The 25,248-nt window shown below is 40.7% G+C and overlaps 1 protein-coding gene across 4 annotated transcripts in view; it reads left to right on the top strand.

The window, feature by feature from the left end:
• The window catches only part of GALNT13 (polypeptide N-acetylgalactosaminyltransferase 13), a 537,911-nt gene that overhangs the window by 20,240 nt on the left and 492,423 nt on the right, over window positions 1-25,248 (top strand). The window contains exon 1 of one of the 4 annotated variants that reach the window (XM_077883056.1): window positions 8,995-9,013. The exons of 1 other annotated variant lie outside the window; for it this stretch is intronic. The gene's annotated coding sequence lies outside the window, so the exon portion shown is untranslated. Of the gene's footprint in view, window positions 1-8,994; window positions 9,014-9,379; window positions 9,519-25,248 lie in introns of those variants that run through there. 2 more of the 4 variants (XM_077883054.1, XM_077883057.1) reach the window with 2 other exon arrangements.

The raw sequence follows: 25,248 nt of genomic DNA, 5'->3' as shown, positions 1-25,248 counted from the left end.
GCACTTAGTTCTGTCAACTGGGATAATTCTATGGCTAAAGCAGGCAAAGCTCATGGAACTTACATTTCAATGTGGGAATCTGTGTGCTTATGTGAGCATGCATGGCTGTGCCTATGATGGGGAGTAATTAGGTCTAGGAGACTATTCTTAGTACAAATGCTTATTTTGATTATAAGTTAGGACTATCATTGAGTTTAGAGATTTTGGGAGGGGGAAAACAGTGAGACACTTTTTGATATATAGCCAAATGGTGTTGATCACCTTGATTCCTTTTTCTAAGTTGTCCCCATTGCAGAGGAAATGAAATCTTCCTGGGTTCACCTTAAAGCCCAGTTGTCTTTAAAAATTAGCAATAGCATTCACAGTACAGGGAACACAAAAATAGTATCACTTATTGAGTGTCTAGGATGAGTCAAGTATATGTATTGCGTCGTTTATTTCTCAAAAATTCTATTACTGTACTAACATGAATACTTATTTACCACAAATGTGACTACTTCTCAAAGAGGTACATTCCTAAGGTTACATAGCTGCTAAGTGACAGAACTGGCCATTTAATCCATGTTTGTTTTGGTTCAAAGCCTGCAAACTGTTTGGGCCCCCTGAGTCTAACAAGGATGATAATATGTAGATGAAAAACACACATGACTTTGTCTGGATCAATGAGTAAATATGAGTGTGACTTTACATTTACTAATAGTATAATTTGTAATGAAAACGGAAGCAGAAATACCCACCACTTTTGAAAAGCTGATTCTAATATAGTTAACTTTTGCTGTGCTTTCCTTGCTTTAATAAGTGCCTAGAGGCATGGCACTAGGTTTACTATCAAAATTTTAAATCTAATTACTGGAAATTGACATATTTTGCAGATTTGTGTTTGTGAGGGAAATATTATTTTAAAATTTTAATCACTCTGAAAATCACTCACCATGGATTACTGAGGAATCCTTGAAAGTCAATATAACACCTCTATGCCAAATGCATAGAATCCCATTGTATGTTTAATGAGAGGTAGCTATAAAAATTAATTTTTCACATTCAAGAAACTTAAAACAATTACTCACAGATAACTCTGGGAATTCACTTCATGAAAACGAATTGTATTACAGTTCATATTTTCTTTTTTTTTTTAATTTTTATTTATTTATGATAGTCACAGAGAGAGAGAGAGAGAGAGAGAGGCAGAGACACAGGCAGAGGGAGAAGCAGGCTCCATGCACCGGGAGCCCGACATGGGATTCGATCCTGGGTCTCCAGGATCGCGCCCTGGGCCAAAGGCAGGTGCCAAACCGCTGCGCCACCCAGGGATCCCTACAGTTCATATTTTCACACAAATACACACATGCATATACTCACGTATATAGACATATATACATACACACACATGTATATATATAGTGGCCTCTGTTCAGAGAAGCAATACAAAGATGTCAGCCAAATTGATATAACTGGAAGTCTGGAAAGACATTTGAGAATTGTTTCTTTGTATATTCCTTGGGAAAAGATATGCTTAAGTACTTTTAATTCTGTTTTCTTTACAAAATTGAGTAATTGCTAAAATCTTAGAATATAAATTATGAAAAGCCAATTTCCATGTTTATGGAATTCTTCTCAGAGTATATATCATTAATGTCTTTACGGGTAATAAACTTGATTGCTTTTATATGATACTAATGACTCTTCTAAGGCAATATTACTTCAAAACACTGCTACATACTCTAACGAGTCTTCCTTAATACTGTCTATTGAGTTTAGAATTATGAGGCCTCTTGTTTCATCATTTTTCTTGTTTTTAATAATCTGCTAAGTTTTACTTCTACACTTGTTATTATTATACTTTACATTTATAAAATGTTTTCTACTTTTCAAAGGAATTATGTAGATATAATATGTATATATGTTATATGTGTTTCTTTTGTATATATCATAATATAATTATTACTTATTTCTGATTTAATGATTTGTTATGCATTTCAGACTAATGAATGAATCTTAATAGCATGTTCATTTCAGGCTAATGAAAAATCTTCATAGCATGTTCTCTTTTTATATTTAATCTTTAGTATAATATCAGCTTCTATTCTTTCAAAATAAAAATATCTTCTTTTTATTTACTTAAATTTTGAAAAATCCTATAAGTTGTAGACATCTTTTCCTATTAAGTGATAGTCATACTTCTATCCTTTGATGTTGAGGCAATTGCCTTTTCACATCAATTTGGCAATGGAGATGGATTTAAAGTGAAACAGATTCTTTCCTTTTCATCCAGATTCTAATGAGATATTTAGTTAAACGCCAAAATTTGTGACACTCCACTTAATTTCTACTTCCTGTTCCTTGTTAAACATTGAATAATTATGAGTTTGCCTTTTTAAAATTGTCTTGTCCAGTACACACAAATTTTGTACATTGTTTGACAACATAAATAATTTTCTTTGAATTGGATAAGACTGAGTAAGAAAATTTAATATGAATCTGGGAGTCTTTTTCAATGTTAGAATTTAAAAAGTGGCTTTGATATATTTCTTTGTTCCTTATATGTTACTTCCTCTGACTCTATGAGACAATGACTTTTACATTTGTGCATTGATGGGGAGAGGGCTCTAGTAGCTATTTGTTGACTAAAGGATTTTTTGGTTATTATATTTTTTAGTGCGTTGAAGTTATGAGTAAACCTTCAAACAAGTAATTAAAACACACTGGAAAATCCTTCATTACAAGAAGGTGATATTTTAAATATAGTTTTAAAACATGAAAACCAATAAAGTTTACCTACTGTGTAAATATTTTTGATAAACATTTATATTCAAATTTTAAGTGAAAATTATTAGATTCTGAAGTGTGTACATAGTTTTGCCAATATAATAGATTATTCATGAACTTTAATATGCAAGTGAAATGTTATTTACTGGATGATGTAGTTTAATGTATATATTTAATAAATAAATGACTATTATGTGCCAAATGTTATATTGAGCCATGGGAATCAGTGATGCAGCTCCTGCTTTCCAGGAATCTATCTTCTAAAAAGAAATATATATCCATATGGTATACATAAGTAAAAAACTTTTGAGGTAGTGGCTATGTTGTTGCTTTATGGTTTGAACTCCGATGGTGTTCAACATTTGCTTCATATTTGCGTCTTGATTTAATGGAGATATAGAGATGCTAAGTGACAGGAAAACCACCTTCCTTTATGTGAATGACAGCGCTTTTCCACATTGTTCTGTTGTCCATTTATTTACATATCTTTGTTTATGAATGCTGAATAGTAGCATAGTTTTTTACATATTGTCCTACTTTCTACCTATTTATTCATGCTTGTCAATGTATGCTATATAGGCTGGCATGGAGGCAAAGTTGGCTTGGAGGGGGCGCGTGTGTCGCTCTCCGTGGTGCTGAAGATTGTCGTGGGCTGAAATTAGTTGTTTCCTTTCTTTTTTCTTTTCCTTTTTTTTTTGAAAGAGAGAGAGAGAGCGCGGGCAGGGGGAGGAGCAAGCAGACTGTGCTGAGTGTGGGGCCCTATGAGGGGCTGGATCTCACGACTTCGAGATCAGGACCTGAGCAAAACCAAGAGTCTGGCACTTAACTGACTTAGCCATCCAGTCACCCCATTTCCTCTAATGATTATTGCCCAACAAAGAATTCAGAACAAAGAAAAAAAGCTAGTGGGGAAAGGAAAAATGAAAAAGAGGAAGGTTTACACATGAGATTCAGCCATTGGTTAATAAATGATTGGATTAATTGATTTATTTAACTGAAGTTTACAATAGGTACTATGCTTAGAGTGAAGCTACAATTTTGCACCTCCATTGCTGCCATATAAACCTATACTTTACTCTGGTGCATCCCATTGTATATTGGAGAAAACGGACAAATCACACAAATATGGAAAAATGTAAATTTAAAACTGTTAGATGCTAAGAAAGATCCAGGGCTTTCTGAATCATGAGATAAACTAGAACAAATGTGAGTATAGAAGTATGGAGCTTGGTTAAAAATTAATTACCTTTCCCACATATTAAATTATTATAAAAGTAATATATTAAAGAAGATAAGGTCTAGAGAATCATGTAAGACTTCCAAATAAAATCTTAAAAAATATTTTAATGAGATCTTACCTCCATGAAATGAACTTTTTAATAACAGGTTTTATATTTGAAATAGCTATTTTTCCTGATTATGACATTTTAAATGATGATATAATAATTATCATCAAGGGTGAGAAAATGTTTGCATAAAGTAGGTATAAAAGATTTTATACCTTTATTTTTATGACAAAATATTTGTCAGTTAGTTACATGGTATTTGAAAAATACTCAGGCATTATGAGAGCAGTCAATCTGCAGCTGACATGGCTATCACAAAAATAACAAATCAGCATATGGTACAGAATTATTGTATATTTGTGTTGCTAGAACTTTGGTCATTAACTAAAGCTACGCTCACTGGAATTTCCTGCCCAGGCTCCTTGCTCCCCTTTCTGCAATGGGCTATATTTTAAACTACATGCAGTGTCTCTTGGCCACTAAAATAAATATCTTCAAACCATTTCATGAGTCCTTGCAGGCCACTGGGTCTGTAGCTGAATGCTGAGGCAGATGTTCAGACTTAGAAACTTTTTTCTATGTCACCTTCAAGAAGAATGGGACACACTCAGATTCCACTTGTTCAGGCCATCCTACAAAGAGCCCTAAATAAGCTTCTTCTGACCAGAGGCTACCTGTCTATGAACTCTGGCAACTTGAAGCCACCTTACTTGAACACTTCTGATGGTTGAAGTGGTCAATATATCATGGGCTATCTGTTAACTATTTGTGGTACACTAGCTGGAAAGCTCAGCTCTTAGCCTGTTTCAATTTTCTTCTGAGAATTTATTATCATCTGACATAAGTACATATTTGCTTTTTGTTTAGGACATATTATACTAAAATGTAGCATTCATGAAGGTAGAGTCTTTATCTTTTTGCTCACCATTGTATTCCCAGAGCATGGTGTAAACATTCAACATATTCACTAGATAAAGGGCTAGACTCTTTAAGTTTCATGAGGGCATTCTTTATGTTCCTCCTTACCTTTCAGTACCTACCCCAGTGCTTAAGTCATTGTATCACACTGAGGAGATAATCAGGGTACATACAGATCAGAGAGATTCTTGTAAGACTTGTTAGGGCTTTTAGACTATTTCCTAAAAACAATGAGAGTCCACTGATGTATTATAATTTGTAAGAAGTATTTTTAGATTTTTGTTTTAGAAAACAGAATTGTTGCTTCCTGCATTTCTTATTAATGGCATCTCCATTCTCCTAGTCAACCTATTTTAAACTCTCACAGTAATGTAACACTTCTGTCCTTCACTTTCATTGCTAATAATTTTTCAAGACCTAACAATTTAACTTCAGCAATGTCTCTCTCCTCTTCCCTCCCTCCCTCCCTCCCTCCCTCCATCTATCTATATATTTAGATAATATACTTTTTGCTTTCCATTTGGGCCTCAGTTAATCACATGTTGATCAATTGTACCTGCTGAATTTCTGTCTTTAGTATATTCTCCATTTAAATGACTTTATGCTTTATAGATGATTACTTAGGCAATATTGGTCATCCCATTTATCTAAAAAAATATCTTCAATAACTCTTCACTGATTAAAGATAAATTTCTAGCTTTCTAATTGAAAAAAGTACAATATAAATTTTTATTACTTTCAATACTCAGTCACATAAATAATTGCATTTATTTTTCTTGTAAGATAAGCAAATATCGTTTCTCCTCTCATTTTTTATTTTATTTTTAAAAAGATTTTATTTATTCATGAGAGACACACAGAGAGAGGCAAAGACACAGGCAGAGGGAGAAGCAGGCTCCATGCAGGGAGCCCGATATGGGACCTGATCCCAGGACTCCCGGATCACGCCCTGGGCCGAAGGCAGATGCTCAACCACTGAGCCACTCAGGTGTCCCTCTCCTCTCATTTTTTAAATAAAATTAATTCAAAATTTTAAAATGTTGCAAAATTGCCACAAAAAAATTCCCTGGTACTATTTCTCCAAATTTACCAACCGTTAAAATTTGGTTCCATATCCTTAATCATTCTCTCTATAGCTTTACCGAATGATTCTGAATAAAATGTAGCTACCATCTCCTTCTTACCCTTCTTACTTATTACAGTAGCTATAGTAAAATTATTAAAATTAGAACATTTAATGTTGATTTAAAATAAAATGTAATTTAACATAAATAAGATCTATAGATTGGATATTATGGACTTTATTCATATCTTGCCAATTGTCCCAATAATCTATTTTTTTTCCAGTTCAATATCCAATTCTGGATTAGGACTCCAATATCCAATTGCTTCGGACTCACATCTCTTTAATCCCTTGTAATGTGGGATAGCTCTCCAGCCTTTGACTTTCATCACAATCATATTTTTGAAAGGTACAGACAAGATGTTTTGTTGCATTTTCTTCAATTTGTATTTATTTTTTGCTTTCTTCATGGTTAAAATCGATTCTGCTTTTTTTTTTTTGTCTGAAATACTAAGCAAATTACATTGTGTACTTTTCTGTGCATCACATCATAAGGCTCATGATGTCATTGGTGATTTTAACCCTGATCACTTGGTTAAGATGATGTCTACTACTAGATTCATTGCCTACAAGGATTTTTTTAATCCCCTGGTAATTATGAATCTCTGGCAGATTACAAAAATGGCTTCAAGTGCTTCCCGTTTGTGTATGTATCCTTTGCAGTATGATTTTGTAGTTCTTCCCATGAAAACATGGAATGTGTTACTCGATCCTTTGAATCTGGGCTTGTACACATAATATCCTTGAGCTAATGGGACATTGACAGATTTCTGTCAGCATTATCTTGGGAAGTGCTCTACCTTGGAGTTTGCACTCCATTGTTGCTTTTTGGAACTCTGAAAGTACCTTTACTCAAGAAAACAAGGCTAGCCTACTGAAGGATGACAGCAGATTGAACAAAGATGAGCCATCCCAGCCAAGCCCTGCCCCCAATCAACTTGACAACCAGCAGACAAGTGAGTGAGGCCCTCCTAGACTATCCAGCCCAAACTAAGCCAGCCAGAGCAGAAAATTACAAAGATAACCCATAGAATCTTGAGAAATTACAGATGTTTTATTATTTTAAACCATGAAGTTTGGCAATGGTTTGTTATAAAGCAAAAGCTAAGAATTCCCAGGGAGAGGGGTGCCTGGGTGGCTCAATTGGTTAAGTATTGGACTCTTGGTTTCAGCTGAGGTCATGGTCTCAGGGTCATGAGATCAACCCCTGCCTCGGGCTCTGTGCTCAGAGGAGTCTGCAGGAGATTCCCTCTGCCCCTCCTCTGGTGTTCCCCCCTCCCCAGTTAATTAACCAATCAATAAAATCAATCTTTAAAAAAAATAATTCCCAGGGAGATACTTTGGGACTACATAAATATCTTGTTCAACATATAATCTTTACCAACTAGAATTATTATTCTTGCTTGAGTTAAATATTAGCACAAAAGTTGCAAAATGGGGGCAACCTGGGTGGCTCAGCGGTTTAGCGCCGCCTTCAGGCCCAAGTTGTGATCCCGGGGACTCAGGCTCGGGTCCCACGTCGGGCTCCCTGCATGGAGCCTGCTTCTCCCTCTGCCTGTGTCTCTGCCTTTCTCTCTCTCTCTCTCCCCCTCTCTCTCTGTTTCTCACGAATGAATAAATAAAATCTTAAAAAAAAAAAAGTTGCAAAATGGCATTGCTACCTTTTTAAGAGATGAAGAATGTAAGGATGGGAGATTATATGTCTTGAGAGGATATGTGTCTGGTAAGTGGCTATGCCAGCATTAGAACTTCAACCTTTTACTTGCTGGCCCATAGCTTTGTTCTCAGTGTGCCCTGCAGAGGTGAGTAGCCTGATAGTAGAACTGGAACTCACAAGAGGGAGCAATAGAGAGAAATTCCAGAGTGTCCCTGATATTATGAGTGGCATCCTGTGTCCTCACACGTACGCACAGAATCACCTCCGCTAGATGCTTCGTGATCGATAGTTGGAAGGGTGGCGGGATAGACAATATAAGACAAGACAGTAAGTATAGTCATCACATCAACTGAGTAATGATTGGTTCACGAAAAGATAACATTTCTAGAAATTTCCTTTTGAGTATAGTTAGTCCAGAATGTCACTGGCATACTAGATAAGAATAGTATGTTTGCATGACACGAATCTTAACAGCTTTATTTTTAAAAATATTTTTATATGTATACTTTTACTGAAGTTTGGTTTGCCAACACATAGTATGACACCCAGTGCTCGTCCCGTCAAGGGCCCCCTCCGTGCCCGACACTGACAGTTCTAAAGTAGCTGTTAGAGCTTCCCCTCGTTTTGCCAAATAAACTTAGAAGAGGCCGCGGAGGCGGCGCAGGGGCACTGGACGGGCGCGGCGGGAAAGGACCCTTTTCCACCCTCGCGGGCACGAAAACCGAGGCCACAGGAGGCAGCGGCGGCTCGAGGGCAAAGCCGAGGGCTGGGCTCGTGGCGCGCCGACCCGGAGGGAGCCTCCCCCGCCGCCCCCGGCCAGCTGCGCCCCCCGCGGGCCCGTCCGTTCCCGTCCTTCTCCCGAAAACATTGCGGGGCGCAGGGGCGCGTGCGCCTCCCGTCCTCGTCCTCGTCCTCGTCCCCGTGCGGGCGGCGCCGGGTCAGGACGCATCCGTGAGGGGCGAGCGCTCGGCCCGGTCCTTGTCCCCGCGGCGCTCCCCGCAGAGACCCCGCACCCCGCACCCCGCGCCCCGCACCCCGCAGGGGCTCGCTGCTGCGCCCCCCACCTCGCCCCTGCCGGCCGGCTTCCGCTCGGCGCCCCGCGGGGGGGACCCGGGGCTGGGGGGGGGGGGCCGGGGCGCCTGCAAGTACCGCTCGGCGCCCCGCGGGGGGGACCCGGGGCTGGGGGGGGCCTGCAAGTATCGCGGGACTTGTGCACGGCGCTGGAGCCGCGGCTCCCGGAGCAGAACAGCCGGAGCGCGCTCGGTGCGCAGCGCCCCAGCCCGGGGAGCAGCGGGAGCGGAGGGGGGAGGAGGGGGGAGGAGGGCGGAGGGAGGAGGGAGGAGGAGGAGGGAGGAGGGAGGAGAAGGAGGGGGAGCAGGGGGGAGGGAGAAGGAGGGGGAGCGGGGGGAGGGAGGAGGAGGGGGAGCAGGGGGGAGGGAGGAGGAGGGGGAAGAGTGGGGCGGAGGGGAGGGGCGGGGCCGGGGCGCTGCTGACGTCACGCGCCCTAGCCCAGTGAGAGCCCGCGGGCTGGGGCGGCGGGAGGGGCGGCGGCGGGGGCGGGGCCGGGGGCGCGGGGACCGGCGGCGGCGGCGGCGGCGGCGGCGAGCCGGGGTGACGAGGTGCCGGAGCCCCGCCGCCTCCTGCGCCTGGTCGGCCGCTGGCGGAGCGGCGTGCGGGCGCCGCGCTATGAGGGCGGCCCTGCGGCGCGGGCCGAGGCCGGAGGCGGCGCGCTGCGCCCGCGGGCAGGTGTAGGGAGGCGCGGCGGCAGGTGAGCGCGGGCTGCGCGGCGGGGCGGCCCCTGGGCGGGCGGAGGGCTGCAGCCGCGCGGAGCGCCGTTCCGTCCTCGCGGGGCCCGCGGCCGCGACAGCAGGTCTCCGTCGCCCTCTTGCTCCCCGTCTCCCGCGGGGCCTCCGTGGCCGGGGCGCGGCTGGGGGCCGCAAAGTCCCGCAGCGAGTGCCGGGCTGGGGGTGGGCCCCCGCGACCCCGGCCCCCCGGCCCCCGGCCCCCCGGCCCCCCGGCCCCCGGGCGCGCGTCGGCCGCCGCAGGTGCAGGTGCGGAGGGGGGAGCGGAGGCGCGGAACTTTGTGCCGCCGCCCGCCCTCCGCCCGCCTTTGCCGCTACTCGGCGGAGCTGCGGGCGCGGGGGCCCGGGGGCACCTCCTCCCCGCGCGGCGGCTGCCCTGGGGCGCGGGCGGTCCCCCGAGGGCCCGCACACCTCCGCGCCGGCGTCTCCCCGACGGCCGCCCCTGTCCTGCCGCGTCTCCGCTGGGCGCCCCGCGGCCTCGCGTTCTGCCCGCGCCGGTGCCTCTGACTCAGTTTCCCCGTCAGACTCGGTCTCCGGCCGCGGCTCCCGCGCCCGCCGGCCCGCCCCTTCGCCCCCCCGGCCCCCCGGGTCTCTCGGGACGCCTCCGCCCCTGCTGCCCCGGCTCGCGGCGTCCGTGGGTCTGCGCTGCCCGCCGCCCGTCTGTCCCTCCCGCACCCGACCGCGAGCACACGGGCCGGCAGGAGGCTCGGTGAGCTGCGCGTGCGGTCGCCCGGGGCGGGGGGCGGGGGGGCTTCCCGGCGGCGGAGGAGAGCGCGGGGCCCCGGGCGGCGAGCGCGGACGCGGGCTTGCGGGGTGGAGACGCCCGGCTGCCCTGGACGCGGGCGGCTCGGGGCTTCGGGGCCCAGGTCCCGGGGTCGCGCGTGGGCTGCCTCGCCCGGGTCGCCGGCCTCCCCGCCGTGTGGGTGCGCGCGTGTGCCCCGCCCTGCGCGCGCCCTCCGGGGTCCCACCCTGGCTGCTCTGAGAACACTGAGAAGTCAGGTCGCCCTGTTGGTGACCTGTTTCGGCCCTTTCCCTTTCGGGGACTGTGCCCCTTGCCTTCACCCAACCTTCCCTTTTCTTCATCTTGACTTGTACGTGGCCTTGCTAATTGTTTCCTTCCCCGATCTCTATGAATTCCTCCCCCTCTGCAGACTTAGCGCCCTAACATTAAAGCCCTGCCGGAGTGACTTCGCAGATGGATACTTTTGGAGAATCCTCGTAGCCTAAGGAAGGCCTCGAACAGGAGAACAGTGCATTTCTCTGCCCCGTTTGCCAGAGGCCAGGACTGCACATTCCTTCCTATGCCCCTGCCCACCCTCAGCTCCGCTGAGGATTTTCTCTGGCTGCTCCTGCTTGTTTGAGTAAAAGCCCTTAATTCTCTGTTCGTGTGATGCTCATCCCATTCCAGGGCTTAAGCTGCTGCCTTCAGTAGAGGCACTGTGTCTGGGATTAGGTTTGGGGAGGAAGAAAAGGAAGCTTTTGCAAAGCAGGTTCAGTGCTGCTGGTGTAGACGGATTCCGGACCCCGGAGTGGCGCGTGGACGGCCGCGGTCCCGCTGTGCAGACCCCGGCACGGGGGGGGGGGGGGGGGGGGGCGGCGCCTGGTGAGCGCGGGAAGGCCGCGGTGCAGCGGGATGAGCGCAGGCTCTGCCCAGGGGCCCGCGCACAGGAGGTTGGATTCTGCGGCCTTTTCTTTCCTTTTCTGTTTCCTTTAGTCTTTTTATGAATGGGATTGAGGACTAGCAGAAGGGACGTTGAAACAAGACTCTTCGGTGCCTTTTTGGTTCCTTCACCGCTTGCATTCGCCCCCTCGCAAGTCTGTAGCTTGGCTGATGCTCTCTAACAAGTCACTGCGGAATTGAAGAGATGACTTTAGGGACTCTTAGGCGTAGCATCCCCTAATCCTCCTACCTGAGAGTAAACCGGAACGTGACATCGTTTGTTAGTGAAACTTTTATGTGGTCTTTCACGTGTGAGAAGTTCCCTTAATGTAAACAGATCTGTCAGCTGAAAATACTTGGGGGCTATAAATTGATCTGCAAACTGAATCACTTGCCTTAAATAATGTATAGGCTTCCGTGCTGCTTCAAATATGTATGAGAGGTGTGATACTACGTGCATATGAAAATTTGCCCAAGTACCTGAAAATGTAGAGCCTCCTGATACAAGGTACCGGTAGGAATTCAGAGGCTGTACCTGTTGTTGTTCTTTTGTTTTATTCAGTGCTGCTTTTTTATGATAGGGCAGTCACTTCTTAAAACATTTGGGGATTTGCCATGAGTATCGTACAGGAGCATATTCAAGGCCATTTTGTTTTAAAAATATCATTCACAGATCACCTGACATCGTATCCAATGTTTTATATTTAAAAAATAGCAAAGACAGAGCAAAGGTGGAAATTCTGATACTGGTTGAAATGTATTCTGATTTCTTACTGATAATGTGGAGATGTTTTTAACTTTTTAACTTCATGTGCATTCACTTCAGGCTAAACAATTTTATCAGAGTGAAATACAATGTTTCTGTTTTGCTTACTTGGTTTTTAGAAGTGGTAGTTCGTTTTTTGTTTGTTTGTTTGTTTTTTTGTTTTGTTTTGTTTTGTTTTGTTTTTTCCCCCAGAGAAGTGGTAGTTCTAACAGGAACATTTCTATGCAATAGAGATTGTGCAGCTTTTAAAACTTGTCATTTTAGGGAGAGGGTGACAGAAAGCAGTAAGTATTTTTATTCTTTCTGGTTGGACGAATGAAGAGAACATTGGTGTTTCTGAATAACACCACGTATAAGTAAGGGATATGATTGAAAATAAAGTATGAATAAAGTCCACTGAATGAAATAAATAACAGTAGTATATGACTTTGATAAGGGTTCATTGTTCTTTATGAAAATGAACAGTCCCTATAGTTTTATCCTTTATCGGCTTTGTTAGATATCGCAATCTCAAGCGGCACCTCTTGCCTCTTGAATAAACAAGAAATTCTTGACTGGGAGTTTTAATTTATCATCTTCTTGGGTTTGCACTGCCATCAGTAGTAGGAAATGTACACATCTTAAATCTAACGAGGCCTTACAGGATCACTACTTTAAAGTCTGAGTGACCATATGCCTAATTATTCAAAGAATTTTAACTGGGTTTTGGTTCTCAGTCCTTCCGTCTGCTCGTGTCATCAGAATAAACACATGTGAAATATCAAATCAAGACTCCTATTGACTTTGACAGTCTATCTGATGGCCTTTCTTACTATCACCTCCCTACCCACTCACCCACACAGACATACTAAGTATATGTTCAAACACATATATCACATTTAAATATCTGCTGTAATAAATCTTTTGTCATTTTAACAGATCAGGCTTTTTTGAAAGATGACTATATCTTTAAGTAATCTCTGTGCCCAACATGGGGTTCAAAATCACAACCCTGAAATGACCAGTCACATGCTCTAGTGACTGAGTCAGCCAGGTTCCCCAGGTTATTTCAATTTACAATTTCTATCTTAAAGCACATTGTTTAATTAAGGGTATCTGCTATTCAATTACAGGCATATGTGTTTTTTGAAGAGTCCAGCTTTCTACTGTGAAATTTAATACGGAAAAAATTCAAAGAAATTTGTGAAAATGAATGCATACATTAATTCAGTAGCAGTTGGTCATCCATTTGGGGTGTTATAAAGCGATTATCTTCTAGAGCAAAACGGAAATCAGTTGGACTTTATTCATTTGATATCGTTTCTCCTAGATTCAGATTTCAACCTATGTGTATGCTTTCAATGCAGTATATTATAAAAATATTTTTAATGAGTCTTTGCTTGATTACCAAGAAATAATTACAGGTGGCTAAAGATACCTGTGATGAATGTATGTTCCCATTCCCTTGTAAATGAACTAGCTAAAATTCATTTTTAGCTAAGAGTTTTCTAATTTTCTTTTCCTTATATGAGTCAGGACCTGTTTGTTTAAGCTAAAATTCTTAATTTAGAAAAATTTTAACTGCAGATTATTAAGAGATTTCTGGGGCCCAGCGTTTAAAATGTAAGTGAAAGTAGGGAGATGTGCCTTTCCTCTAGGGGCCCAACTTCACTCAAGTGTGCACATGTAATTATTGTCTTTATGAACTCCTGGATTCTCTCTTATGTTTACTACATAAACAGTAGACCTAAAGCAAGATACAGAATATCACTGGTTAAAAATTGTTCTATTTTAACGGTTAATCCTCCCATTATAGCTTGAGAGGGATGTAGAGAAAATTGTGACTGTTACCATCATAGATAAGAACACTTGTGATCATATTTTCTGTGATGTGAGAAAATTAAAACGCTGCTCATATTAAATATTCAGACTTCCTTTGTATTTTTATTTTTTTAAAGAACTGCTTACTGTTAAGATAGATGGGAACTGTCCAAGATCTAGCATAGCAGGGTTTTAACATGATGTGGAATTAATTAGGGCTCTGCTTGATACATTAAACTACATTGATGTCACTTAAATCTTAATTTAAGCTCTCATAGAACATTATAGGAAGTGTGATTAAACTGTTAGTTGGCATTTTGGTGTTCATAATACAAGTGCTGAGTAGCCACTCTAAACAGAAGAATTTAAAGCAAACCCTGCATATTCAAAATATTCTAAATTACACCTCAGAGATAGTAGTAAATGTCAACTTAATCTCTTGCCTAATATTAATTGCCTTGATATTATAAGCACAGCACCTCTTTTTTTGTTAAAAAAATGGATTTTGACATATGGGGAGGATTATGTTCTCATAGATCAGAAGCATAATAACTGACTTAATTTCCTCTTGAGGTTTTTATTATATAATTAGTTTCAGATGGAGAAAATGAGATTTATATGACTATCAGGACCCCTATGCAATACTGTCATTAAGGAAAGAAAAATGGGAACAAATACTTGGAAATGAATCTACGTGAAGGTATAGCCATTTAAAAATGGCAAATTGAGTTACACACGGAGAAAGTAACTAAAACCTGTTGGATTCTTATTTTGTCCTTGTACTGTGGATAAATGCCTAATAAGTCGTACCACATCTTATCCTCATAACCATATGAGTGGTAAGTAGTGTGACTGTCCCCACTGTATAAGTGAGGACTCACTCACTCAGAATCACAGAGCTACTATATATTAGTGTGAGGGGTCACACCAGGTCTCTGTCTCTGATGCCAAGGCTCTAATAGTTCTTAGGCTGACATTTTCACTGATTAATAAATTTTTTTAAAACTTGACTGCCAGCCTCCATGTGAACATTTTCTTTTGCATGGTAAGAATGATTTAAAAAGTCTACTTATATCACCGCTGTGTTATAAAGAGTAGACACTTGTACACCAGCTAAGAGGGCAGAACTGAATATCAAAATATAGTTCTTAAAATGGAATAAATTTAGCTTTCTCTGCGTTTTTCTACATTGCATTTATTTTTCTAATTTAGCAAAGACTGATGAAAATTGTATCACAGTCTGGTAATTTATTTCACCGCATTCTGTAGTGTGTGCTGGGAAAGCCCTCTTAGTCTGAGCCACTGCAGCATCCTGTCCTCCGCGCAGCCCGTGCCCATGGAAGCGCAGACGAGCGTGGTGGTCACATCGTGACATAATGAGACGTACACGACCCTTACAGCTATCCATTCTCTGACGAGTCGCCAGCCTGGGCAATGGAGTTTGGATCCAGGAGAGAAACTAGTCATTGGTCTCGCCGCAGTTTCCTCTGGCGATGTTTGTGGAAGGATTGGAGAACTGGAGGGGACTCGATCCTTCCTGGTAGTTAAACTGCAAATCACTGTCGCTGAGACCATGCCAGTCTGTGTCCTGGGACGGGAGGGGAATGCTGGGCCGAAATAAAGGAGCGTGTCTCAAGAGCTTACTCCTCTGTCCTTCCTCCGAACTGGAACTGGTGCATTCGGGCCTTTGGGGGTCATCTTGTTCCTTTGTCACTTCTTTGTTTGCCTTGGTGAGAACAAATCAGTTTTGCTTTAGGTAAGAAAGACCATTGCAAAGGTAAACTTCTAACTGCTTTTCTAAGACTGACCGATGCTGTCAAAAGCTAGCTTACTTTGGATAGTGACCATTGGGGCCATTGAAGAGGGAAAAAATGCCGGTGAGGGTATGTGAAATGTAGCTAAATTGACCTAAGGCATCATTTAATGTCCTTGCTAACAAACCAGTCTGACATTGAAATTACCTAAAGCGGTTTGTGTGCGTGTGCATGTGTGCGTGTGTTTATTTTAATAGAGATTGTCAGATCCCACCGATACAGGTTCTCATTTGCCTGGGATGGGTTTACAGAATCTATTTTTAGTGTCAGATAGTTCATCATTTTTCAAATTTACTGATTTTTATTTATTAAAAAAAAAGATAGAAATTACTATGTTCTGGACACTAAGTGCTTTACAAATACCAATTCATTTCATCATAACCCTCCAAAGTACATTTTATTAGTACCTCCATTTTACACACAAGGAAATTGTGACCCAGAAAGGTTAAGTGAATTGTTCCAGACTAAGCTGATGAGCGACAGGGCAGGGACTATACTATTTTGATGACATGATTAACAAAACAGTTTGCTTTACGCCATAACACTCAAAGTAGCAGCATTGAGAATGGAACCGAGATTCCTAGGTCTTGTTTCCTATAGGAGTAAGTTTTGCCTTTAAAAATGAACGAAGAGAAGCACCTGGGTGGCTCAGTCGGTTAAGCGTCGGCCTTCTGCTCAGGTCACGACCTCAGGGTCCTGGGATCCAGCCCCACTTTGGGCTTCCAGCCCAGCAGGGGGAGTTTACTTCTCCCTCTCCCTCTGCCTCTGCTGCTGTGCTCTCTTTCACTCACTGTGTCTCTCAAATAAATAAATAAATAAATAAATAATCTTCAAAAAATAATGAAGAAAGAAAACCTGACCAACAAATCAGATTTCTAGAGTGGGAAACTAAAAAAATGTTTATGTTATAGAAGTCATAGCACTGGATTAAGAAAGATGGTTAATTATGAAGGAGACAATGTGGAAAAATCGGAGTAGATTTCTTCAGTAACATTGTTGTCTCTATTTAGATGCAGACAACCCCCAAATCCCTCATCCCCAAAATAGGAAGAAATTAAGATATAGCAAGAGACGGGAAGAAAAAATTTAAATCCTTAAGTCATTAAGATTTCTCCATATAGACTTCAATCTGTGAGATTTGTAACTGACCTAATAAGAAATAGCTTATTTTCCTGTGATATTGCTGATAAAATGTTTAAATTACATTAAGTCTTTATGAAAGGATTGAGGAAATCCTGCTGAAATCTCTGGCTTTTCTTTTTTTTTTTTCCTCAAGTGTTTTAAGTTTTTTTTTTTTTTGTATGGCGGCATATCTTTACTAATTTGTAATCACTAGTAATTTTTAAGAACTGATGTATTAATATTTGATACAATAAATTTTCTCCTTTCTATTGTTTACTATTTTCGTTTAATGCATTAGGACAGTGTTTTAACGATTTTTCTTTAGTCTTTAAAAAAATAAGTACTATTTAAAACTGACAATTGATTAGATTATATAAATTATTTCAATTAGATACTCTCAATCATGAGTCATTCCATGTGCTGGTTTTTTTAAAACTAAAATTTGCACTTAAAAACAGGACTCTTCTCAGAGTCTATAAATGAAATGAAGGTTTATGGGGTTACTAACTAGCCTAGTATCAAAAGTTAGTACAGTTTTCCTCCTTTTCTCAGAGCAATTTTCAGCTCTTTTTTTCTGAATCCACAAGGCTTGTCTTTCTTTGATTCTCTTGACAGTTCAGTGTTAGATGGGACTATATGTCATTTGTGCTGAAAAAAAAAATGTTAGAAGTCAGACTGTCCAGGAATATGGTTCAGATCTTGCACATCTCCTGTAGGTTGTCCATGTGCCTCTGTATTTTCTTCTTAAGTAAATAATGTGCTTATTTCCCAATACTCTTTTTCTTTTCCCATATCTTTCCCTTTGTCCTCCGTCCATTCCTTTCTTCCTTCTTCATGGTGCTCTCTACTCTAAACAATGTTTGTTCTATGGCTTAATAAATCCACATGTAGCAGGGCTAGACTATTAGTGCCCTTGATTTGTTAAAAAAATTAAAAAAGAAAAAGCTACTATCCATTTCATCAGTTAGTTCTGAGCAGGTAAGAGACAGACGTTCTGGCTTTTGCATCTGGGTCATTTAGCAGGAGGCTGGGGATGCTAAATTCACATCTCATTACCTTTGTCTACTTTTAGAATTGTGTGCTTGGGCCCTGTGGTCAGTTGGCAGTTGGCTGGCCCGTGGCTCCAAGGGAATGCTGTGTTATTTGAGGGGATGCCAATTTCAGTCGCCACATGGTTTCTGCATTTCTTGGTCAGACTTTCTGTATAAAACACCCAGTATGTGTTTTATTACTAACCCTCGGCTATGGACTTCGTGTCAAAATTTATTATGTTATTAACTGATAGATTGTGAGAGCAGTTTTAATGATTTATTTTCTGTGGCTCCCACTCCCTGATTTTGGATAGTGTTTCCTCTATTTGATAAATGTAGAGAAGACATTTTGTCACAGATTTTTTAAGAGTTTTATTGTTGTGCACTAAGTTGAGATAATCGTAGGTAATTGGATGGTGCAGCTGAATTAACACATTGAATTGCTAGTTATGAGACACTTCATTTACTCTTGCAGACAACAATAGGCCCATTTTGCTTCTACAATGCACAAATTCTTATTATCTATATAAAATTCTAATTCAAGTGGGATAACGTGTATGCATCATTTCCATTCCTTTTGTAAGGAAAAATAACCTTCACAAATGTAAGATACTTGCAACTATCTCATTAAATAATTTTGAACGTCAATAAATTTTTCTTTCTGAGAATGTTAATCAGTTGTCTCGTTCTCCACAAAAAGGATAGAGTATAAGGCATTTCATAAACATGAAATCAGTAGTATTGCTTTTACTTTGTGTACCTTAAGACCTGTGCAGTGCGCAGTTTGCATTTTTTCAACAGAGAGCCTTGTTTGAATCGTTAAGGACAACATTGTTGCCATCATGACTATGCTGATATTCAATAGTGTAATAATTTTGTCGGTTCTTGGGTTCTTTCATTTAAAGCGTTTTAAGCGTAGCTTCTCTAGGTCAGTGGACTTGCTTTTAAACAGGTGAGTATACATTTTAAGAGGAAGGATTGATACGTATTTTTATTTTATTTACTATATATCCTCTTGAAACCTCATTAATTTAAGCATTAAAGAGTCAAAAAGATATAAGACTGTTAAAAATTGGATGGAGTAAAGCAAGGCAGAGGAAACAAAGATATAGGAGAGTGGCCTGAAATTGTGGAGGGAGCCACTGTGCTCTATACAAGTCCCCAAAGACTTCAAGCTCTACAATGCCAAGAAAATAAAGGACAGAAGTGAGACACTGGGGCTGACACAGAATAATTAATCAACTGTATAGTTGGAATAATCAACCTACTATGTACCAATTCTGTTTCATCCCTATAAGAAGTGTTTTTTACTAACCGTCTCATTTATACCCCTTAGTACATACTAGTGAAATTACTTAAATGGCTGAGGGACAGTAAGGGCAACTAGGGTTACATCCTAGAATAAAGTCCCTTTTATTTTGGCACTTAGGTTCTTCAAGCCTAGTGATCATCAACTTATTTATCCCACAGCAAAGTCTTTTAATCAATAGGACCCACTCAAGTACAGAGGACTCAGTATTTTCTATTCCTTCTTTCTTAATTATAAAATAACAACCATGGATTACCAGACTTTTAATAAATAATTTAAGAAAAAAATGTTAAGAGAAGTCTGCAACATGAAAAAGACCAAAATAACTGAAAAAATGATTAAAAATAAAATGACCTTGCACGGTACAGATAATTAAAAGATCATAAGAGAGCTAAAAAACATTAGAATTCTTGAAGAGGTGCAAGAAATATTGCATTCATAAAACAAGGGTTGATATGCAAGAGATACAATAAACGAACAAGAAAAATTATGGAAATTAAAGCTTTTGAAATCAGTAGTTTAAGGGAAATTTTGTAATTTCTAATAAAATAACAATGCAAATGAAAAGAAAAACAATGCAAAATGTAAGAGTTGTGGTGAATGTCCCGGAAGTGTGACTTCCTAGTAGAGTTCTGTAAGAGAATAAAAAATATAGTAGAACAAATATTAAAGAATTAATATGAGAATTCTACACCATGGTGGTGAAGGAAGACTCTGAATGCACCTTTTTGCCTGGACACACCATATCTTCAGCTACGTAAGAATCATTTCCCTCTAAAAAGGTTCTGAAAACTACATGAACCCCTCTACATTGGAGGATAAAAAGACCACTTTGAGAAGGTAGGAGAGGCAGTGACATACGTAGCCAAAACCACACCCTCGCATGGCCACACCCAATAGGGAGGGATCTTACCAGTGCAGTACTTCTCCTGAAGGATCAGGGGGTTGATGCCTCACATCAGATACCCCAACTCCCCATGATCCATGCCAGAGAGATGAGTCCACAAAATGAGAGTGAGGCCAATGTACAAAGGAGCCAAAGTACTGTAGGAAACTGAGACTCCCCTTTTAAATGGCTCATGTGTAGTCTCACTCACCTCAGACCCAGTGAAAAAACAGCAATTAGAAAAGCACGTAGACTGCATGTGAAGATTTAATTGCTGATCTGAAAGCCTCTGTTGGAGGAACAAAGGACAGTTGAAACTCTCCCCAGAGATGAAGGTGCTGGCAAATGCTGTTTTGCACTTTCCAAACTACCCTGCCAGCAGGTGGGTGAGCTCACACATTGCACCCTCCCACTGCCTTGCTAAGTCAGCCAAGGGCTAGCAGTCATGGCGCTATCTGCCTTGTGAAGCCAGAGAGCAGGAGTGGTTGCAGCACTTCCCCTCCCTGGCTGGGTCAGGTGTGTATGAATTGTTGTGGCATTCTCCTGTTCCGTAGCTAACGTTGGTTAGCTGGATGGTTGCGACACTCCCTTGCTCCTTGGCTAAGTTTCGCAAGTATGAGTGATCATGGCATTCTCCTACTACTAGCTTGAAGGCAGTGGCAGTGCTCAGGCAAAAAGCGCTCACTATTCCTAAAGCCTATGGGCATGCATACAGACATTTTCATGCTGCCTTTTTGAAGTCAGCAAGTGTGCGCTACCCTATACTCTCCAGCTGCCCATAAGCCAGTGGATGCATGCAGTCTCTAAAAGGGGAGGCCTCTTACTTGCCTGGCCCTAGTGGCCAAGGGGGCTGGCATTCCTGAGCTCCATGGGAATGTAACATTTGGAAAGGCAGTTCTTGGCAGGCTACCACCTTCAGAGCACTGCACAAAGAGCAGACTGAAACATAAATGCAGTCTTTCTGTGAAAAAGGCCGATTAGTCTGGAGCTTCAACTAGAGGGACATGTTTCTGTTTCTGGTTTTATGCATGTTTATAGATTTAAAGAGTGCTCCCAGGGAATGAGAACAGGGAAAAACCATCCTTCTATTCTTTCTTGGCCTTGTTACATCATCCTAGAAAGGAACTTATAAACTTATCTGGAGTCCTGGTTTTTGGAACTATTATCCAGGGACACCTGCAGATCTGGCCTAGAGACATCAGGGATTACAATTGTGGCACCATAGGACTATATATATTTGCATACTTTGAAAGCTACTGAGTGAGCATCTGACTTGCAGTCAGTCTGAATGAAACTAGGTGTTAAAGGAGATTACTTCCCTTGGAAAACTGACAGCTCCTTCCATACTCTCAAAAATGGGAGCATATCAAGAAAAAATTGAGTAGTTTAGATAGTTTTGAGAGACCAGCAAAAGCTAGGGAAAGGTTAAATGAGAAGTTTCATCACCTACATAAGGACACACATTCAAGACCTAGAGAGGTAGCTGTTTCACCTAATATATATATATAAACAAACAAAGAGAGTCAAGGAAAATGAGGAAACAAAGAAATATGTTCCAAACAAAAGAATAAGTGAAAACCTCAGAAAAAGACCTTCGTGATATGAAGATAAGTATTTTACCTGATAAAGAATTCAAAGTAAGGTTGTAAAGATACTTTCCAAACTCTAGAGAAGAATGAGTGAACACAGGACATAACAAAGAACAAAGAGATAGAAAATGTAAGAACTAAATATAAATCACAGAGCTGAAGAATATAGTAACTGAACTGAAAAATTACACCAGAAATGTTCCGTGCTAGATTGGTTAAGCAGAACAGACCAGTCAACTGGAAGACAGGACAGTAGAACTCACCCAGACAAAGCAGCAAAGAGAAAAAAAGGAGTAGGAAATAAAGATGACCCAAGGGACCAGTGGGGCCTCAAGTGGAATAATATTCACTTTGTAGGGGCCCCAGACGTAGAAGAGAGAAAGAGGGAGAAAACTTATTGGAAGAAATAATGTCTGAAAACTTCCCTATTTGGCAAGATTAGTATTCAGAACTGAAGGAGAGAGAAAAGTTTTCCAGATGAGCAAAAGTCAAAGGAGTTCATCACTATTAAATCATTCTTCTAAGAAATATTAAGGAGGCTTCTTTAAGCTGAAAAAAGATGGCATTAATTAACAATAAGAAAACATCAAGTAAAAATCTCACTGGAAAATGTAAAAATATATGAAGGAAAATGGATTAAATACTTATTAAGCTAGTGTGAGGGTTAAAAGATAAAAATAGTAAAATGAAAGCCACAGTAATTAGTTAAAGGCTACATAAAATACAAAGATGTAAAATGTGACATCAAAAACATAAAATGTACTGGGGGGTGGTGGTGGTAGAAATGTGGTTTTGGAATGTGTTCAAATTCATGTTACCATTAATTTAAAATATAGTATTATATACAGAGAATGATATATGTGAACCTCTTGGTAATCACAAAAGAACTTCTAATAAATACACAAAAGAGAATGCAAAAGGAAATGCAAACATAACACCAAGAGTCATCAAACCACAAAAGATGAAAGAAAAAGAGACTAAATTAAAAGACACAGAATGGACTAAAAAAAAACATCTATGTGCTGCTTACAAGAGACTCAATTCAGAAATAAGTACACACAGAGATTGAAAGTGAAAGGAAGGAAAAAAGATTCACTGCAAATGGAAACAAAAAGAAAGCTGGTGTAGCTACATGCTTATCAGACAAAGTATACCCTGAAACATACTATACCAAAAACCAAAGAGGGGTGTTGCATAATGATAGAGGGGTCAGTCTAGCAAAAGATATAATATTTATAAATATGTATGCACCCCAACATAGGAAGACCAAAAATATATAAAGCAAATATCAACAGACTTAATGGGAAAAATTGAGAGCAATACAATAATAGTAGATTACATCCCCACTTATATCAGTGACTACATCATTCACACAGAAAATCAGTAAGGAAACCTTAGCCTTAAAGGGCCCATTAGAACAGATAGACTTAATTTATACAAAACATCTCCTCAAAAAACAGCAGAATATACATTCTTCTCGAGTGCGCATGGAATATTCTCCAGGCTGTATCACTTGTTAGGCCATAAAACAAGTCTCAATAAATTCAAGAAGTTGGAAATCATCAAGCATCTTTTCTGACCACAGTGGTATGAAATGAGAAATTAATTACAAGAAGAGAACTAGAAAAACTATAAATATACATGGAGAGGGCAGCCCCGGTGGCGCAGCAGTTTAGCGCCGCCTGCAGCCCAGGGCGTGATCCTGGAGTCCCGGGATTGAGGCCCACGTCGGGCTCCCTGCATGGAGCCTGCTTCTCCCTCTGCCTGTGTCTCTGCCTCTCTCTCTCTGTCTCTATGAATAAATAAATTTTAAAAAATCTTTAAAAAAAAGTTTTAAAAAAATAAGTAAATATATGTGGAGATTAAACAACTTGTTACTGAACAACTGCTAGGTCATAAAAGAAATAAAAGGAGAAGAAATGCTGAGTGACAAATGAAAACAGAAATCTGACATACCAAAATCTATAGGATGCAGCAAAAGCAGTTCTAAGAGGGAAGTTCATAGCAACAGGCTTATCTCAAGAAACAAGAGAGATATCAAATAAACATTTTGACTTTATACTTTTATGAACTAGAAAATGAGGAACAAAGCCAAAGTTTAGTAGAAGTAAGGAAGTAATAAAGTTAGAACAGAAGTAAATGGAATAGACACTAAAAGACAATAGAAATGATAAAACTAAGAGCTGATTCTCTGAAAGATAAATAAAATTGGTGAGGCTTTAACTAGACTCATCAAGAATAAGAGAGGACTCAAAGTCAGAAATGAAAGAGAAGTTACAACTGGTATCACAGAAATATGCAGGATCATAAGAGACTACTATGACCAATTATATGCTAACAAATTAGACACCTAGAAGAAATGCATACATTTTTAGAAACTTACAACCTTCTAAAAAGGAATCATGAGGAAATAGAAAATCTCAATAGACCAATTACTAAGAAGAAGATTTTGAATAGTAATAAAAGCCTCAATAAACAAAAGTCAAGGACCAGGCTGCCTCAGAGGTGAATTATACCAAACATTTCAAATATTTAATGCCTATCTTCTTAAACTCTTCCAAGAAATTAAAGAGAAGGGAAAACTCCTGAACTCATTTTACCAGTCCAACATAACCCTGATACCCAAACCAGACAAGAATACCATAAAAAAAGAAAATTGTAGACCAACAGTCCTGATGAACGTAAATGCAAAAGTCCTCAGTAAAATATTAGCAAACCAAATTGGGTTTAGTGATGATTAGTATTATCATGCACCATGATCAAGTGAGATTTGTTCCAGGGATTCAAGGATATTTCAACATCCACTAATCAAAGTGATTCACCATTTAACAAATGAAAGATATAAACTATATAATCATCTTGATAGATGTGGATGAAATATTTGGTAAAATGCATCATCCATTTATGATAAAAACTCTCAAAAAAGTAAGTATAAAGGGAACATATCTCAACATAGTAAAGACGATAGCTGACGAACCCATAGCTAATATACTCAATAGTGAATATCTGAAAGCTCTTCCTTTAAGGTCAGGAACAAGACAAGGATGCCCAATCTCCTGACTTTTATTCAACATGGTATTAAAAGCCCTAGCCAGAGCAATTACGCAACAAAAAGAAGTAAGATGCCTCCAAGTTGGAAAGGAATTAGTCAGACTGTCACTATAGATGATGTGATACTATATATGAAAAACCCGGGACGCCTGGATGGCTCAGAGGTTTAGCGCCTGCCTTCGGCCCAGGACGTGATCCTGGAGTCCCAGGATTGAGTCCCACGTCGGGCTCCCTGCATGGAGCCTGCTTCTCCCTCTGTCTCTCTTTCTCTCTGTCTCTCTCTCTTTCTGTCTCTCATGAATGAATAAAATCTTTAAAACAAACAAACAAACCCTAAAACCTCCACCAAAACAAAACCTGTTAGAACTAATAAGTGAATTCAGTAAAACTGAAGGAATGAAAATCAATATACAAAATCTGTTGTGTTCTTTATACATTAATCATGCACTAACAGAATGAGAAATCAAGAAAATAATTCCTTTTATGGTTACACTAGAAAGAATAAAATGCATAGGAATACATTTAAACAAAGAGGTAAAAACACACTGAAAAGCATATAAGACATTGATGAAAGAAATTGAAGAAGATACAAATAAATGGAAAGATAATCTATGCCCATATATTGGAAGAATCAATACTAATATTAAAATGACCATACTACCCATAGC

Source organism: Canis aureus, chromosome 34, assembly GCF_053574225.1.
Source record: "Canis aureus isolate CA01 chromosome 34, VMU_Caureus_v.1.0, whole genome shotgun sequence".
NCBI lineage: Eukaryota > Metazoa > Chordata > Mammalia > Carnivora > Canidae > Canis > Canis aureus.
Note: the sequence above shows the minus strand (reverse complement) of the source record. Positions and strands in the feature narration are given on the sequence as shown.